Raw genomic sequence first — 20,887 nt, forward strand, 5'->3', positions numbered from 1 at the left:
GTTAACAGACTGAGACAGCTGGTTTGAGCGGGACACATGGCAAGATTGAAGAGGCTGGCATCTGCAGATTTGTCATGATGTTTTGATACTATGTTTTAATTATGTTTTGAAAAGGCAAGTTATGAATATTTGTAATGAATGGTTGACAGTTATTATTATTCCGCGAAAGTTTAATTTAACTCTGTTATTTAGAACTATGTTAATGAGTAAATCCAACGTCCAACGTAGGGCACCGGTAACGGGGTCTTACATTAAGTTAAGTTTAAGATTCTATAGTATTACTTAGCATCTAGATTAGCGTGTTTTTATTTGACTACTTTTAACACATCAAATTTTTGGCACCGTTGCCGGGGAATCATGGCGATTGCATTATCAGCTTTGATTAGACTTACTTGCTACAGATGTGCTACTTGCTTTATTTATTTTGTTTGAGTCGTATGAGTCTAATTTAGATTTTAGTTTATTTTTGTTTTATTTTTAGTTTTCGAGTCTACTCAGTTGGTCTTTTGCGTTTTTTTAGGTTTATGCTACATCTTCGTTCGCAAGGACCACTGTTGAATAATTTTGGACTGCCTCCTTCAGAAGCTGGTTCTACACCAAAGTCATCACCACATAGTTCACCACCAGAAAGTCCGAGAAGTCAACCAGAAGTCCAATTGGCCGACGAGAGAACAGTTGCTGCACAAGTCTTTGATGGCTTAACCGAAAACCAATCTTGCATCATCATTCCCGTGATCAATAATCCCAACTCATGGCAGATTCCGTCATACGTCATGAACTCTCTCATTCAAAATAACCAATATCATGGGCGTGATGACGAGGATTCACCAGCACACATTAATCGGCTTTACCGCATTTTAAAACTTTTTAATTTACAAGGTGCTACTGAAGATGCTATTTTCTTACATCTTTTCCCCTTTTCACTTGCAGGAAAGGCAACTCTTTGGCTTGACACTTAGCCACCTGGCACGTTCACCACATGGGAAGAACCGCGCTCAGCTTTTATCAAGAAATACTTCACACCTGCTAAAGCAGCTCATCTTCGTGATCAAATCCACTCATTTCACATGAAGCCGGATGAACAATATTGTCATGCTTGGGAGCGGTTTCAAAATCTGCTGTCCCGTTGTTCACAAAATGGTCTCACGCCATGGGCTCTCTGTCACACCCCGACCAAAGGCGGCGAAACATGCCGGGGTGCAACGGATTGCTCAAGAACACAAGACAATATTAAAGTGACAATATTTAAACAACTCATTCATTTCATTCAATCATCAAAAGTAACACATCTTGTTCATACAATATAACACCAAAATGCAAATATTTGAATTGTTCATTCTTCTAAGAACCTAAATGGTCTCAAAATAAATAGCGTCTTCAAACTCCAATCAACCAAGAATCAAACCTGTAACAATGCATAATTGTCAACCCGTATGTTGGTTAGCAATATCATAGTTTTGAGTATATATAATATGAGGCAAAATCCACAACTTGTATATGAAACTATAAATAAAGCAACAATTGCGGCATATAAAATATAAATAAATGAGGATCCTTTGTAATTGGTAACAACCAACATACTCGGATAATGAGGCCCTATTCTACTAGCACAAGGCTAAAGTAGTTAGGGGTGCGTGTGATCATACTTATTGAGGCTCAACAACAACATAAATAAACACTCGTGCACGTAAAACATATGAGACGTATAACACACAATCGAACAATATTCAAAGTATCATATACCTTAGAGTTTGGGGGTTGAGAATCTAGTATCATAAATCATTATTGTTTTGAATAGGTATGCATGTTACCCCCAAAGTATAAAAATGAAAACGGGGGATGAAATGTACTCATGCAAATAAGTAACTTAAGGGATTAGTTTGCGGTAAAAAGGAAAGGTAAGTTCAACGAGCAAGACCTAGATTAAAAAGGGTCTTGAGTTAGTAGATGGACTTAAAAGCTTTAAAGTAAAATAACATGACAAGTAAGATAAATAATTAAAGTTTGAGGGTGTAAGTGTAAATACATAAGAATTAAAGTAATGGGTTTAGAAAAGTAAGTTTACTCGAAATCGGGTCTTGGTATTCTATTCATTAGTTTTACTTAACCTTTGTTAAGTAATTATTTGGGTATATTTAACATATTGCAAGACCTATGTTAAATAGATACTAAGACGAGATTTTACGAGTGTTCGGATTTGTCGGTTCAAGTCTTGATAATTGGTCAAGCCCGAAGTCGAGATTCCAAAGTGATAGATGTTATGAGATAAGTCAATGAAAACAAAAGAAACTTAACCAAGTGTGTAGTTCTATTAGGAAGAACCTTAACGTCCGTTAAGCGAGTGTTTGGCTTTGTCGGTCCAAACTTGTTATAAGATCAAGTTGGATCCGACATACCAAGTATTTTGAGAAAACAATTAAAATTATTTTATAATATAGTTTTAAAGGAAAATATGAGATTCGGTGGCCCAAAACACAACTAGTGTGTTGATGTACATAAAATTATACATCTTTTTAGCATCAAATAATCTCTAAAAACTGCAATTTTTATCAAATAACATAGCACAGAAGGCTACTTATCATAATAAAATACAATTTAAGGTGAAACCAAGTCTCAAACGAAGAAACAAGCGAAAAGACGAAGAAAAACGGAATAAAAAACAAGAAAAGCAAGAAACACGCCCCCGTGCTTTTGAACACCAGAAAAGACAAAAAACTACAAGAAAAGACAAAAACTGGGAACAAAAGCACGAGGCCGTGCCCCTTGCCTATGGGGCCGTGGTCATACATGAGAAACGACAAAACAAATCTGGCACATGTCATAATAAAACACGGGGGCATGCCTACGTAAGCACGGGGCCGTGCTTCTCACTCCAGATTGCCTATAAATAGTGGCTCATGTTGCACTCATTTGGTGTGCCTTGAAGAGAGTTTTATCTGGTTTTCACTTATAAAAACACCCACTAACACTCATATTGAAGATCAAGTGAAGAGTTTGAAGGCTTGGAGACCATCATTATCAACCACCATCATCATCCATCCTCATCATTAAGAAGGAAGATTCATCCACATTTGGTTAGATTGTTCTAGTTTAATCATGTGTTTGTTATCATCATCCATTCTAATGTTCATAACTATGCTCATTATGAGCTAAACTCCATTTACCATCTAAATCTATGAAGAAGCTTTGTTTTACTTGATAATAAAACATGTGGTTTAGTCTAGTAAAGTACATGGTTATCTTGCAATTATCTTTTGATGAGAAATGTTTCACCATCTTAAATCAACAATTCAAAGTTGGTGATTGTCAATTCTATTGGAAATCATTCATGATCGATTCATGTTCTTGAATGATAGAAATACTTTGATAAATTATTGAAACATGGATCCTTATATTGTATTAGAAATGATGAGATATAAGTTATGATCCATTTCTCTAAGTCTTGGTAATCCGAAAATGGCTTTGCTTAGGATATCATGCTAGTTAAAGAAATCATATGTTAATGGAATGTGTAAGTATAACCTACTTAAATCAACCAAGGGGAGGCTGTGTGAGTTAACTACAACCACCCGAAGTTGTTAGAATAGATATTTGAGAAATCAGAGTCAATCCTAATCTTTCTACTTTACCAAACTACTTGCCAACTTAAATTGACATTCTCGAGGTAGCATGACATCAGGAAAGGGTCGACTTTAAAATGCGCATACTACTCCCTTTTTGTCATAGATGCTCGCTTAGAAATACGGAGCTATCTATCATATATTATTACGACAAGTTTTACCACATGTTTACGTATTAATTATCAATGATAAAATGGAGTGGATTCTTGATCTTAGATGGAAACCTTCATATAATTGAATTACTTATTTAGAATCTCTCGTCTTGGTCACCTATATATTATATTCTAGTATTTATATTTTATAAAAGTTCAAAAATTAATCTCAAAATGATTAAAACCTCCGATTAAAGAAAAACGACGATTCATTATTAGAAACATTTGTGTCCATAGATCGATACTTGGTTCTTACCAATACTATTCTACATATACGATAGGTACACTTGCCTATTTTGTATGTGTTTAATAGTTGTAGAAATCATATTTATATATATAAAACACGATCTTGTGCAAAAGCTAAATATCCAATCCATCATATTTTACAAGCTACTCGCACACCGCATCATGTGTCTTAAGCAAGTGAACTCGGTTTAATTCGGTCTTGGTTTGGTCTATGACTCGGAATAAGACCGAGGATGGTTACCACATACCCAATACCATAGAACTTATTAAAATAACTTAGAAACGATAATACTCAAGTCTTACATACAACATGTTAATAATAAAGTATTTAAACAAGAGTTCGGTTTTGGTTCGGTCCTTGACTCGAAATGAAACCGAGGATGGTTGCCGCATACGCAAATACCATTGAACTATTAAAATGACTTGGAAACTAAAATGACTAGATACTATACAATAACAATAATGTTAAACAAAAAAAAAGCGTTAACAAGGACTATAATAGTCCTCCACGTAGCCTTGCCAAGCAATACACCTAAGCCGACCAAAGCCGGAGAAAGAAAAGCCAAGGAAACAACGGAAGTATGTTTTAAACAAACTATAATAACAAGCTTTAATTAACAAGAATTAGTTAGAACAAAGATTAGACTTAGTTTGACCTTGAGAAGTCAAACTATCAAGAGTTTGAAAGATGAATACTTAGATCTAGATTGAGAGAGTGTTGAGGAAGAATGAGCAACAAAAATGGGTGCATTGGAATTGTATTTATAGTGGAAAAATCAAAGGTTACCCATAAGAGTTATGCATTCATTTTGATTGGTTAAAATGGTCAAACAAGGTGGATGGTGGTGGAAAAAGTAAGGGTTATCTATTAGTTTAAAACACCCCTTTAGCTTTGGTTGTTTGGCGATTTGGGTCAATGAAGCTCATTTTAAGTCGTTTTTAATAATAAAAGGGTGTTCTAAGGCACCGTAAATGGTGTTTTCTTGATCTGACAATTGTGAAACATAAATGAAACATAAAACCCAATATTTTATTAATAACGAAGGATCCGAAAGACGAAATGGGCCAGGTTTCCAATACAAATACAAATAAAAGTTAAACCGGAAATGACTAATGTCACAGTCTTCCCTACTTTAGGAAATTTCGTCCCGAAATTAGAAAGAACTTGTAATAAACAAATGCAGGTACTTTTCCTTCATAGCGTCTTCTCGTTCCCAAGTAAATTCAGCGCCACGCCGTGATTCTCAACGGAATTTAACTAACGGATGCTGCTACGTTTGGTTCGTTTCTCTTTGCGATCCAATATTTCAACGGGATTTTCAATCATTTGCAAGGTTTCGCTGATACGCACTTTGTCGAGAGGTATATGAAGGTTACCTTCAGCTAAGCACCTTTTGAGGTTTGAGACATGAAAGGTTGGATGAAAACCGGTAAGTTCTTGCGGTAAATCGAGCTTACAAGCCACTTTTCCAATCCTTTCGAGGATTTTTAATGGGCCTACGAAACGAGGAGCTAATATTCCTTTTGTCTGGTCCCGATTATGATGGTTGATTCGGATCGGATCTTAATCTATCATGTCATAACTCACACAAAATTAATCGTGTTGACAAGAGAGTTAATGATGGGTTACTATATTTAGAAAGATGACCGTTTGTTAAAGGCGGAATCAATAACAAACATACGGTTGCAATGAATATTCAAAGATCGAAGACACACACAGGATTCACTCAAAAGATTTCCATTTATATAATGTTAGTCATACAAAAGGAGTAATCAATTTAGGGTTTATAAGGAATCCTCGGACAGCCGTCACACACAAAAATATTCTCAATTAATGTGTCGTGTGTATTCTGTCTCTCTTTTTCTGTGTCCCCTGGCGGCGTGCCCTAAATATTCCATTTATAGGCCTGCCAACCTAAGACAGCTGTCATTCCTTCTAGAAACCCTATCCGATAATACATATTCAAATTACATATTCAAAAATAAAACTAAGTGTAAAACAAGTCTTCCGGGTAGGCTTTTCATTAATCTTCAGTCTCCGGGTACGCAATGTACTCGGCCTTCCTTCAAACTTGGTAAACATATAAGTGTACTCGGAATCAGTTTCCGGGTAGACTTTACTTAAAGAATATTTTACCATGTAAAAAATTCACCGAGTAGACTTCAATCTTCTTGGACTTATCAAACTTTGTCCGACAAATCCTTACGAGAAACCTTGTTCTTCTATGGTCCTGTTCGGCTCATTGTCAGTTGAACAACTTATTGATAAGGCTTACTCGGGAGTACATACCTTTATTGAGCAGAACCATACTCGAAATAACTTAGAGATATTCTATTAACTCATCAAGTATACTCGGACCATAATTATTAAAGAATACCTTGCCCGGTCTTCCAATTACTTGGCTTCTTGGACTTGGTTAACCAAACCTTACTCTGAAGAGTAAAAGACTTAGCTTTGAAGAACAACCCTGCTTGACAAAGTGAACCTTGCTCGGAGATGCCAAATCAGTAGTCCTTACTCGGGAATTCACTAAATAGCATACCTTAGTCGGATATCCACTTAAGAAGACTATTTGAAGTAAATCTTGCCCGGGAGGCAAAATCTCGTACTCGGCTAAGTAAAAGCTTACTCGAAGGTCCAAGGTGTGCTCGGATTCAATACTTAGCAGTTTCTGAGGAGGTTGAGAAGATTCCAATCTTCCATATTCTTCGTTTTCGGTCAAATCTCCTCATTTGGGTCAAATTCTTGACCCAACAATCTCCCCCTAGATTGGAACACCTCAGCTGACCCAGAACACTCTATGGTTACTTACACTTAGCAAAATACACATCAAATTAAAATCAAATTTCATAATCAAATTACATAAGAAAAAATTACATAACAAAGCCTATTCTATCTATTTTGTCTTCTTCTTTCGTTGTAGGCTGCTTGTCTTCTCAGCTGGATTACAGATGCAACTCTTTCTCTGAAGATATTGAGCACTTGATAGTGAGTGTGTCCTTCTGGTATCACCAAGTCTCTTATATCTGTAAGATCATCATTGTGTAAGCATGTCAGATCTGCATCCTTTTTGATTGTTGCCAGAGCTTTTCCATCGGAGTTCCTCAGCACATAGTAACCAGTGTCTTCTTTGTACTCCACTTCAGTAATGACACCGTTCTTCTGCACTGTACAGTTTGGCCTTCTCATTCTTCTTCCCAATCTTACACACGTATCCATGTTCTCGGACACTTATTTGGTAGTTCAATTCAGCCCTGTCCATTTTCTTCAGCTTTTCTGACCTTTTTGATCTGTGAAGTTGAATCATTCTCCAACTTCTTTTTTCTTTTAAAAACTTGAATCCCTTATCAGCTTCTTCATGTAGATACTTTGATAAGTCATTCATCTGTCTTCTTGCTGATCTGTCCCTGTTTCTATAGTCATACAAGTGAAGTGTGGCCATTCTTCTTAATTGATCTTCATTATACTCACGGAAGTCACTTCTGACCACAATCTCTTTTAATAGCCTGCTCTCCATAATCACTTTAAGGGAATCAGTGACTGAATCATAATACAGCTCTCTGGGTAGATCCACATCAGATTGTGGTCTTGTTCTGTGTTGTACTGAGCTGCTTGATTCTCCTCTTCCTCCTTGGCCTCTTCCTCTTGGAAATCTTTGATGGAATGGAGGTCTGATTGGGATGGATTTCCTTGGCTTTTCAGGATCCAAATTGAATACTTTCCTGTATGCACCTTCTACCATTTCAACTGGCCAATTCTCCATGTCTTTGATATTCTCCCCAGCTTTGTGAAGGTCATTCAGCATTTTGGCCATTTCTACAGTGTTTGCAAACCTAGCTGGCACAAACCTGCCATCTGAAAAATATCTTGGGTTTTCACCCTCCCTTAATACTTTCATCCATTCCTCCTTCTGGTAATAAAACAGATTTCTCAAGTCAATCTTTTCCAGTGCATTAAAATCAGCCTCAGTCATCACCCTTTCATTGATCATTATGTTCCTCAATATCCCAATCATCTCTTCATTTTCCCATGGCACAATCTCTTCATCATCAGGTTTAACCTCAGGCTGTTCTGGCTGAGGGATTGGAGGTTGATCAGTTGTCTTTTCTTGTTCCATCTCCTTTTCCCTCACAGTCCTGAGTCTTCTTGTTCTTTTAGCAAGTGGCTCATCAGACGTTTCTTTTAAGATTGAGCTCTCAGTATAGACCCTTTTTAATTCTTTCTCTTTCTTTTTGGAATACTGGTCAAATACTGCCTCTTTACTCAGATTTCTTACAACCTCAAGCTTCATGCCTTTCTCAAGCAGGTATCCACACATACCATCATATTTCTTCTTTAACTCTTCCAACTCAACCTTATCATCCTGTTTTACAAACTTTTCTGAAACTTTCTCTTTCTCACTGTTGTAAAGATCTTGAATTTGGTCAAGAGTGTATTTTTCCAAGGAAGCTTCAGGATAGCCTCTAATTTTCAAATAATTTTTTATAATGCTCAGCATTTTTCTTTCTCTTCTCAACCTTCTTTAAGACTTCCTCTGCATTGATTTCAATGTTGCCCCTTTGAATATAAGTCTTTTCAGCTTGAGGGGTCTCAGCAGTGGAGCTTGTACCAACTTTCTCTCCTCCTTGATCAGGGTTGTCATCACCCTTTCCATTAGACTCCTCAGAGTCATCCTCCTCATCATCTGATAAATCAATCATGGCATCTATTTTGGGTTCATCAGAGTCAGGATGCTCTGGTTCATCATTATTTTCATTTTCATCTTGATCAGAAACATTAACATCAGGGACCCCTGGTAATTTTTCTCCTGGTTTCAGTGTTTGTAAGGGGATTGCCCTGATTGTTTCATCATCCTCTGGGGTCTCCACATAACATTTATTCTTTTCATCCCATATACCCCTCCTATCAGCTCTTTTAGCTTCAGCCTGCTCAGTAGATCTTTTCCTTCTTTGATAAAACTGTGCAAATCTTTCTGCTTTTGCAGCAAACTCTCCATGCATCTTGGATAGTCTTTCTTGCTTGTCATGGATAGTTTCTGTTTCTTCAGCTTGAGCAGCTTCTTCTTGTTCTGCAGCCTTTTCTGGTTCTTGTGTTTCAGCAGTTTGAACCTTTTGAGACCAACTTTTTTGTGGGTTTGTTTTCTGATCAACTTTGACTTGCTCATTCCACTTTCTTGCAGCCAGTACATCCATGGCTTCACCAATCTCCTCAGGTATAATCATGTCAGTATTTAGATTGTTTGATGGTTCAGCTGTCTCAGATTGTTGCTCCTGAAACTTGCTGACCACTCTTCCCAAAGAGTCATCAAACTCTTGATTTTTGTTCATATTTACCAAAATTTCAATCATCTCTTGATCTGCCACATCTTGAAATATCTCTTTTGCTACATTGGCTTCTTTGATCAATAGGTCCTGCTGTGCTAACTCTTCTTCTGTTAAGGAATGGGCAATTGCTTCCCTTTCCATTGATTCTTTAATAAGTCTTTCTTTCTCAGCAAGAGCAGCACCAGCAGCAGTATCTACAAAGGATACATCCTTCTCAACATACACAATAGGTTCATCATCAGTTGCTAAACCTTTTCCCTTTTCCTTTCTTTTCAGCACCTCTTCTTCATCCTCTAGCTCATCATTTCCAAACTCATCAATCTCTCTAAATAATTTTTCTAATTCAGAGTCATGCTCTACCCTCTTGGAACTAACTTCTTGATCATATTCAGGTTCAGTGGTTACCAGTTCCTCAGTAGCAGCATTCTCATTTGCATTCTCCACACTCATTTCATCATCCACAATCTCAGTTAATTCTTCTGTTAACACATTCTCATCATCATTTGACTTTCATTTTCATTATCATTGGTTTCCTCTCCAAACACTTCTACTTCATTTTCGTCACTATCATCATAGTCATTCATGATCATCTTCAAGCCATCAATATTTTCAACACTTACAGCATCAGTCAAAACCACATCATTATCATCTATATTCTCCCCCTGTTTTGGGGCAGCTGAGGTCTTCTCAACCTCCTGCACCAGGGTTCGAATCATCAGTTCAGCATCAGCTAACTTTCTCAATAACATTTCATTTTCATTAGTTAGCTCTTTATTCTTTCTTCCCAACTCAACATTCTCATCCCTAACCTCCTCAACTTGTCTTTTCATCTCCTAATTTTCCAACATCAACTCAGCATTTCTTTGGAACATATCAGCATGTGGACTTGTAGGGTTTGATGTAGTAAACGGTTCAAAGTCAGGTTGGTTGGTGGTAGGTGTTTGTGGTGTTGGTGATTGATGTGTGTATTGATGTGTGGATGTTTCTGGTTGGTCTAGGGTAAGGGTTTGTGGTGGTGTTTGATGTGGTGAGGTTGGTGGTGGTGAGTGTGGTAGTGTTGGAATTGGTTGTTCAAGTTCTTCTCTTTGCTCCCCCTGTACAGGTGCCATAATCCCCATCTCCAAACCATCTCCACCGTCATTCCCATCAACATCATCATCAGAATCTCCTTCAGCACTATCATCATCACCCCCTTCTTCCTCCTCTGAGCTTAGCTCAGGCACAGGCATTATAGCCAAATCATGGTTTAACAACCATGGTAAGATCTCAAAAGGAACATTTGCATCAAAAGTATTAGAGACACCAGGATTCTTGATTTTTTTGTAAGCATCAGGGTCTTGCAGTTTATGTGTTTCTCCAATTGTTGGTAAATCTTGTAATATGCTGTTGAATATGATCTGCAGGAATCTTGGGTACTGTAAAAATCTCCTTCTTTCTGGTTTCTTTAGATTCCCCACTAACCCCTCAAAAATCATCTTGGAAAAATTAAAGGGCAGATCAAAGATAGTTCCAACTGTGGCATTTGCTAGATCATGACTCATCAGAGTCCATGATCCCTTCCTCGGAGCAATCCATGAATAATGTGGTGAATTAGAAATCTGTACAGCATCGGAAATAAACCCTTCTGAAACTGTCCTTCATGGACGTTTCCTTGATACCCCATCGTTTCTTTAAAAATCTTCAATAAGTGATTTGTATTGAAGTTTATGTGATTGTGATCATCGTCATTCAGCCTTAAACACCTCCTGATCATTCTTTCAGTGATATGAATTTCCTGTCTGGCCACGGTTGCTTCTATTCTTTTTCCATCAACATCTTCAATCAACTCCGCTGATCTCCAGAAATCCAAGGAGTGATTTCTGTAAATAATTGGGCTTTCAGTGAATGCAAAATTGATGTTCGACCGCGCCATCCATGAAATCATTTGAGCCATAGGTTCATTCTCTGGTGTCACTTGTAGTAACGCACACATGTTGTGCTTTGGCTCAAAAGCATACATCGGCTCGTTATCTGCCATATCTGAAATTCACAAACAAACATATTCAAAGTGAAATTAGTCATAAAGTTTATTACTTTAGATAATTTCAAGTTATAAAAATGATGAAGAAAGAAAGAAATCTTCATGAACCTGTTCTTCGACAAATTAATAACCTAAACACATAAACAGAGTGTCAGTACTTAAATACATAATCAAGTCACATTATAATCTAATTGTGATCGGAAAACATAATATTTAATGCTTCCCGAGTCGGAATTAGTGGCTGATAAAAATTAGGGTTTGGATTAATGTTGAATTCGATTAGTCGGTTATATTTCTTAGCGAGTGAGAGTTTGCAGTGGAAGGAGAGAGAGAGAGAGGGAAATAATGTTGAAAAATTTTCTTAAGTCCCTCTTTTATACCTTTTTGAAAGTGGGTTTTAAATGCTTTTTGTCATTTTGTGAATTACTAGCTGTCACCCAGTAACATTATCCACTTGATATATTAAAAACATTTAATTTCATTTAAGATCATAAGTCCTTACTCGAAGGCTTAATATATCCAAAGTCTACTCGGTCTACTTCCACTAACAAACCTTACTCGGTCAAACTTTACTTGTTCAAATTTTCAATTTGGAATATACAAAGTTTGCCCGAATTCTTTTATTTTTAAACCTTGCTCGATCAAGTATATTAATTTAAAGTTAAGACATAATGAAGAAAGCTTACCCGAAATACTTGATTTCTTGAGAAATAAATCACAAGACTAATAATCAAGCACAGTTATCAAATAAACATTCTTACTAAGAATCAATTAGGATCCTCACACAGATTTCTCAAATTCAAATTAAAACTTATCTAGCATGAACCCTAATAAGAATCATAATCAATTTTATCATACTAACTAACATATTCAATCAACGCATTCATTCAAGTATGAATCACTAAACAATTTCATCATACCAACTCACATATTCAATCAATGCATTCATTCAAGTATGAATCACTAAACAATTTCATCATACCAACTCACATATTCAATCAACGCATTCATTCAAGTATGCTTATAAACATAGTGTGCTCGAGCACTCTTTCAAATGTAAAGTGTGCTCGGACACCAATCTTATGTAAAGTATACCCAAATAACTTTCATATAGTACAAAGTGTGCTCGAAAAGAAATTCTAGCAGACAGTGTACTCGGAAAGTTAAAGTTTGAAATTACCAAGTATATTGAAAGAACACAAGTGTACCTGAAACATAAAGTATGCTTGGAAAACAAAGTTTGCCCGAAAACACTTGTAATTTCAAAGAAATCATAAACACACATATCACAGAGCATGCTCGGAATGAAATTAAACACATAAACATTTAAGTGTGCTATAGTCTAAAATTTCATAGAGCTTGCTCGAAAATCCTAAGTTGGCACTAAGCTCGCTAGGATAAACACATTCAATTATCAGGTATTCCCTTGCTCGAGGAAACTCAACATTTCAAATCATACCCAAAAAATGACAAACTTAAACAGTAACATCTAAGCGTGCCCGGAAAGATTAACAAGTCTTTCCTAAAAACATATTCACACAAAGCTTACTCGGTGTACTAACTTAAGTTCACAAAGTTTTCTTGGAAACACAATCAGCATATAACATGCATAGCTTACTCGAAACTAGCATATAACATGCATAGCTTGCTCGAAACAAGAATCTCTTATTAAAACACAGCTATAACAACACATAATCATCTCAAGACTTCAAGCATACTCGGGAAAATGAGTGCAACAGTGTATTCTACCCGAAAAGTGTAAACACTTCAAAGTATGCTCGAGAATCATAAAGTTAGTCAGAAATGACTAAGCTTACTCGAAAAGTTTGAAAATTATCAAACCTTACCCGAAACAACATATTCACACATAATCAAGTCAAAAATGACTAAGCATACTCGGAAAGGTTGAAAACTATTAAACCTTACCCGAAACAACATATTCACACATAATCAACTGTTTTGTACTCTGAAAGGTTAAAAACTATCAAACCTTACCCGAAAATACATATTCAAACAGTCTGTGCTCGAGAAGGTTAAAAGCATCAAACCTTACTCGAACTTACATATTCAGCCTATTTTAGGCAAAATGCAACACTTTTTGACTTAAACCACTTGTCAAAGACATTTCTAAGTTATGTATCGTTTCAGAACATAGGTTAAGAACAAATCGTGCATTTAGAGATCAAATTTCAATTATATTTCATTTCAAAACAATTTCTTTTAAAAAACTGAAAAGATCTCAGGAATGGGATCATATTGACTAAGTAGCTATCTCATTACTTCATTCTCAGCATTATTATGACAACTTAGATAGGTTAACAACAGGTATAAACTTAGCATGATTTTCATCTCTTTGATGATATGATTAAAGTTCAGTTTGAGCATAATGCAATAATGGTCAACACTGTGCTATGATGCCTCATATCTCTTCTCAAAGCTTATTTGGCTTTCCCCAGATCACCCCAATTTGACTCCAACCTCCTGTATTTGGTCAAAAATAGTTTTTGTAAGACAAAACTTATTGTATTTTTGTATTTTTATACTCAAACATATATAGAGGTTGAACGTTGGACTTACAGTTAGCAACATGGCTTTCATTCAAGATGAGACATATTTTGCCAGCATCTTTGTAGTTCTTGTTGTAACCCTCTTGTTTGATAAAATATTTAAAACACTTATCAACTTTTGGTTGATTTATTCATTCTTCCCCTTGTTTTTGATATTTTCTCAAATTTTCTTAAAGTATGTTCCTTGTCATATTTAAAGATGTTTCATTTTTTGGTTGACCAAATAACAACAGGCTCGTGTATGACTGGGTAATCACTTTTCTGCCGTATCATTTAGAGAGATCTATCTTGAGACATGCAAAACAACTATGCATCTCCACATAAAGATTAGCATATTCATTATGTTTATATCACCTTAGATTTTACATCATCATGGGAAAGTAACCATACATGTTAATGACTATACTAAGGTCTTTTTAGCCTATTAATTCCATATGATCAGCTAATTAGTCAATGTACTATCATTTCCCAAAAAAATACAGTTTAATATTCAATCACCCCAATATCTCTTTCTTATCAGGTTAATGGCTATCCTGTTTTGACAAAAGGTGGTCAACAGGACCAAACATACATGTGAATATATGTCCTGTCAAAGTCAGAGTTATTGACATAGTTTTAAGTGAAGAAATAAGAAACAAGTCATAGTTGCCCCGAATGCATTCAGTTTTCAGGTCAATGGCTATCCTTTGAATCTATAGAGATTTAAAGACCAAACATACATTAGTGCATGTCCTTCCAACTGAGCAAATGACATAATTTTCAGCAAAAATAACTACTTGAGACTTTTCCTTTTAAAAAATCCCCCTTTTTTAAGCTTCTTAAAAGCTTGAACTCAATAATCTTATCATATCTCTACACCATTAATCAACTTGCTCATGTTTTGACCAAAATATAGTTTTTATGCAAAATTCATTATAAATTTCATTGAATCACTTAATTTTGACATAAAACACATTTTGACACAAACAGTTGCATCACACACTCAAATCTTAATCATTCTTAACATCATCAAGAAAAACAGACTGTACTCTCATTCAATGTCTATCCTATCTTAACAACTTCAAAAGATCAGATTAAGAACATATTCAAGTAACCATACACATTGATTACTCATGACATCACATAAGAATTCAATTTCACCTAAACAGATCAAACTGCTTATCATAACATCAGATCAGTTAACATGATAGTCAAGAATTACCATCAATTTCAAGCAAATTGCACAGATAGTTACTTAAGCACCTATCAGTTAACATCAAAACAGTGACATAATAAAAACATATTCAATCAACATTTAGTTGAAACATAATCAATATGTGTTATCTCTAATAAAATAATCAGTTATCACAGAGAGACACACATAGAAACAGTTAGGTCACATAACATTTAACATATTCAGTAACATACTCAGTAACATATTCAGTAACATATTCAGCAACATATTCAGTTACATACTCAGTAACATATTCAGTAACATATTCAGCATGTGTGACCTCTTCTAAAATATTCAAGTAGCACATAGAGGTACCCAACTAAGCACACATCCTTAATCAGATTTCATCAGAGTTGATCATCCCCAGGGCTTTCAAAAGAAAGTTGAATCTGGTTCTGTCAAGTGGTTTGGTGAATAGGTCAGCCAAATTATCACTTGTATCAACTCTTTGCATTTCAATCAGACCTTTTCACTGCAATCCCTGATGAAGTGATGTCTGATCTCAATGTGCTTAGTTTTAGAATGTTGCACAGGATTCTTAACAGTAAAATATGCAGTAGTATTATCAATCAGAATAGGGGTGTTTAGAAAATTCAAACCATAGTCCAGCATCTGATTTTGAATCCAGAGAACTTGTGCACAGCAGGCAGATGCAGCAACATATTCAGCTTCTGCAGTGAATATTGATACTGTAGTCTGTTTCTTGCATTGCCATGACACTAGCATTTCTCCGAAAAACTGGCATCCCCCTGATGTTGACTTTCTACTCATATTGCATCCATCATAATCACTGTCTGTATATGCAATGAGATCGAAGGATTGGTTCTTTGGATACCAAATCCCTAAGTCTGGTCTTCCCTTCATGTATCTGAATATTCTTTTAACAGCATTCATGTGGGAGACTTTTGGATTTGACTGGAACCTAGCACACACACACACACAGCAAACATGATATCTGGCCTTGTTGCAGTCAGATACATCAGAGATCCAATCTTGGCTCTGTATTCATGCTCATCAACTGACTCCCCCTTTTCATCAGCTATCATCTTTTCTTTGGTGTCTATTGGAGTTGAAGGAGTCTTGTAATCATGACAGTTGAACTTATTCAAAATGTCCTGCACATACTTAGTTTGGTGAATGAAAATCCCTTCATCCTTTTGTTGAACTTGTAGCCCAAAAAGAAGTTCATTTCTCCCATGGAACTCATGCTGTACTTGGACTTCATCACCTCTTCAAACTCCAAACACATATTTTCATTTGTAGATCCAAAGATGATATCATCAACATAGACTTGTATAAAGCAGCAAATCTGACCCTTTTCGTTTGTAGAAGAGTGTCTTGTCAATGGCTCCCCTTGTGAAACCATTTTCAAGTAAATGAGTTGACAGCTCATCATACCATGCTCTAGGAGCCTGATGCAATCCATAAAGGGCTTTGTTTAACTTATACACCCTGTTTGGAAACATGGGATCCTCAAAACCTGGTGGTTGAGCCACATACACTTCTTCATCAATCTTTCCATTTAGGAATGCAGATTTAACATCAAGCTGGAATACTCTTATGTTCTTTGAGGCAGCATATGCAAGGAAAATTATTATGGCTTCCAGTCTTGCAACTGGAGCAAACACTTCCTCAAAGTCTATCCCTTCTTCTTGAAGACATCCCAGTGCTACAAGTCTTGCTTTGTTCTTAATCACCAAACCCCTTTCATCCCTTTTGTTTCTGAACACCCATTTGGTTCCAATTGCATATATGTCATGTGGCTTGTGTACAAGATCCCACACGTGTAGATCTCTAAACTGGGCCAATTCCTCTTGCATAGCCTCTACCCAACTATTGTCTTTTAAGGCTTGGGCAATATTCTTTGGTTCTAATTGGGATAAAAAGCAAGAGTAAAGACAGATGTTTGCTATCTCAGAATGACTCCTTGTTACTCTTCATGCAAGTCACCAATGATATTTTCAGCAGGATGATTCTTTTCAACAGTAGGAGTTTGTATTATCATATTTGTAGACAAATTTGTGTCAAGATTTGATTCATTAAGTTCAGGTTCTTTAATGATCAAATCAGCTTCTGCATCATGAAACTCTGGTACTTCATCATTGGTTTGTCCTGAAGTAGATGCACCATTGTTTCCCAGATTCAAGCTTTGAAACAAGTCTTGAAATCTTGCTGTGGAAGCATTCTCATCTTCATTTGATTGGTTGCATGTGTCACTCCCATTCTGAACATGATCATTTTGTACATTTAGAATGTCCTGATTGTTTACTTCCTGATCTTGTTCAATGGCATTGTTTGAGGAGCTTTTCACAAAAGTGTATTCCTTTTCTTGTCTTGCAACCTTTTCCACAATTCTTCCAAGTTCAGTTCTTTCTTCTTGTTCTTTTTAACATGTGTACTGGTCTTGTAGAATGAATCATCAAAGTCTTCAGAATAAATCTTGAATGACTTAATTAACCTCTCATGATCAAACAGTCATGTTGCACCACTGACTGTATTGAATTGATTTTCATTGAAAATGATGTCAGATGACTCTATCACACTCATGTGATCTTTCACATAAACTCTGTATGCCTTTGAGTGAGTAGAATATCCAACAAAGAAACAATCTAGTGACTTAGTTTGAAACTTGTTCAAATAATCCCTAGTGTTCAATAGAAAACATTTGCAACCAAAGGGCTTGAAAAACTTGATGTAAGGCTTTCTGTTATTGAAAATTTCATATGGAGTCTTGTTATGCCTTTTGTTTACAAGCACCCTGTTTTGAATATAACATGCAGGATTGATTGCTTCAGCCCAAAAAGTGACAGGCAAATTTGCATCAGCCAACATGGTTCTGGCAGCTTCTATCAAAGTTCTGTTTCTTCTTTCTGCCACACCATTTTGTTCAGGAGTTCTAGGAGCTGAGAATTGTTGAAATATTCCTTTCTTTGTGCAGAATTCTTCCATAACTCCATTTTTGAACTATGTACCATTGTCACTTCTTATCATTTTGACTTTCTTATTCAGCTTGTTCTCAATCATTTTAACACAACCCATAATCAACTCAGCAGACTCATCCTTGGTACTTAGGAAATAGACCCAAGTATATCTAGAATAATCATCAATGATCACCAAACATTATCTTTTCTTTCCAATACTTGGCACACTCACAGAACTAAAAAGATCCATGTGAAGTAACTCAAGTGGTTGATCAATTAAGTTGATGAGCTTTGTCTTATGAGTAGACTTGTGTTGCTTTCCCTTTTGACATGAATCACAGTGATCATCAAACTTAAATTCTCTTGTAGGTAAACCAATTACATGTTCACCCTTGACCAGTCTATTCATGTTCTTTAAGTTTACATGACACAATTTCCTATGCCACAATTTTGATTCATTTTCAGTGGCTTTGGAAACAAAACATGCACCACCTCTTGAAATGGCTACTTTCATATTTAACTCATATAAGTTGCCATTTCTGGGTGCCATCATCATAATCATCTCAGGTGGAATCACAAATTCAGGTTTTAAGATGAAGCAATGAGAATCATCAAAACTAACTTTGTAACCTTTATCACACATCTGTGATATGCTCAGAAGATTGTATTGAAGTCCCTCAACATGAAACACATTGTCAAATGACACCTTTCCATTTGTCAAGATTCCTTTTCCCACAATCTTTCCACCATTTTCATCACTCCCAAAGGCAACAGGACCTTCATATTTCTCTTCATAGTTCACAAGTGACCTCTTGTCACAAGTCATGTGCCTAGAACAACCACTATCCATATACCATATATCATTCAATGGAGTGGCCTGTTCCTGCACAAAGAAAAATTTGATTAGTTAAGTGATGAAGTGCAAGCTTCATCAACTTGCAACTCATCAGTGTCATTTTCAATGGTAGCTTGGGAAGTGAGTGTTGTAGGTTTAGGATCTGCATGAGTGATCTCCAGATTATCATAATTGTCAGTTTCATATCCACATTCTCTTGCTGTTTTAACAGATGAAACTGAACTTTGAGGCTCAACTGAGTTAGTGACATTCTCTTTCAAGACATAGTCCTTTGTTTCTGAGTAGTCTCTTACATCAGCCACCGCTTCAATTTTAGTTTCTGCTTTAGGTTTTCAAGTGAAACCTTGTGGTTCATATCCATTTTTCATCAAGAACTTCTCATCACCAGTAAGTTCAGTTGATTTCATTCTCTGATAAGTATCTCTTCTTCTTGTCTTTTCACTGTTTGATGATCCTTGAGAGTCATCAGACTTAATTGATTGAATGTCTTGATTAATCTTCAATGACTGATTTTTCTTCTTTGTCATCTTCTTGTGCTTCTGTGGTGACTTACTTCTTCCTACATACTCAGTCACTAGTTTCTTTCCTTTGATTTCAGCATTCTCTTCATTACTTGTCTTCTTTCCACACAGATTTCCTTTTCCCAAATACATTTTATACTTCTCTTTGTACAGAACAAAGTCTTGACCATACATTTTTCCATCTGGTACATGAAATGGTTTGAGTTTGAATCTCTCATGGCATAAATCTGTGTGGTGACCATATTCATCACACCTTTTGCACCAAACATTTCCTTTGAAGACTTCATGTTCTTTTGGTTTCTTGAATCTTTCACTTGGCTTAGGTGTATTGAATCCTAAAGTCTTCTGATTTTTCAAACTATCAAAGTCAATTGAAAAAGGAACAAATTTCTCAATCTTGATGTCTTGTCTTTCAACATTGCTTTTGACAAAGACAATCTTCTTCATAATCATAGGTTCTTCATCACTACTTTCTCTAACCCTTGACTATCTTTTCTCATATTCTTCCATTGTCTCAACTTCTCCAACATCCAACACTTCATGACTAGAAAAGATTGGATAAACTGGGATAAAGTTTTCTGTATCAATCTTTTCATTTTCCTTCTTCTCCTTGTTGTTCTGCTTTATCCTATTCAATACAGTCTTGCTTGGAGGTCTAACTGCATTGTAGTTTATCTTCCTTCTTTCACAGATGTCAAAAGAGACATGTTTCCTTTTAATGTTGTCCTTTTGCTTCTTTGATTTTGATGGGACTGGTGGATACTTTGGAAGCTTGTCAACAGATTCAGGTTTTTTATACTTTCTCCCTCTTTCAGCAGCTTGAATTTCCTTTTCAGTAATTTGATCACTTAATCACTAAGATCATCTTGATCCAACTCATCTGAATCAAAGTCATCCTCAGAGACTTGAACTCCAATTGACTTTTCCAGTTTCACTTCTTTCTTAATCACAAACTTTCCATCTTCATTCACTTCTACCTTTTTGTATAAATCAACAAATTCTTCCCTGTCTTGAAAGACATTTTTGAATTGTTGTAAGTATGCATCTCTCTTCTCTTTGTCAACTTTTGGCATAAAGTTGTTGTTGAATGGAGGTGGAACTGTTTTATATTTGTCTTGGTCTTTTACTTGATTCAGAATTTCACAAATGTTGCCAGTTGAGACCAAATTCTTAAGAAATTCTGTTTCAACCTTTAGTTTTGTGTTTTGCACCTTTTCTTCAATCAACAATTTTTTTAAACCATCAATCTCAGTGATATATCTTGTTTGAGATCTATTAATGACCATACAGTCATCTTCAAGGCTCTTAATCTTTTCATCACTTATCATCTCACTTGCCTCATACTCATTTATGATACTTTGTTTTCTGAAACACTCACCTTCCAGCTTACCTACCTTTGTTTTTAGTTCACTAATAAGTTCATTTAAATCAACTGTAGGAGCAGAG

The sequence above is a fragment of the Bidens hawaiensis genome, unplaced genomic scaffold (assembly GCF_021521415.1).
Source record: "Bidens hawaiensis isolate Kalapana, Puna unplaced genomic scaffold, B.hawaiensis_p1.1 tig00005445_1, whole genome shotgun sequence".
Lineage (NCBI taxonomy): Eukaryota > Viridiplantae > Streptophyta > Magnoliopsida > Asterales > Asteraceae > Bidens > Bidens hawaiensis.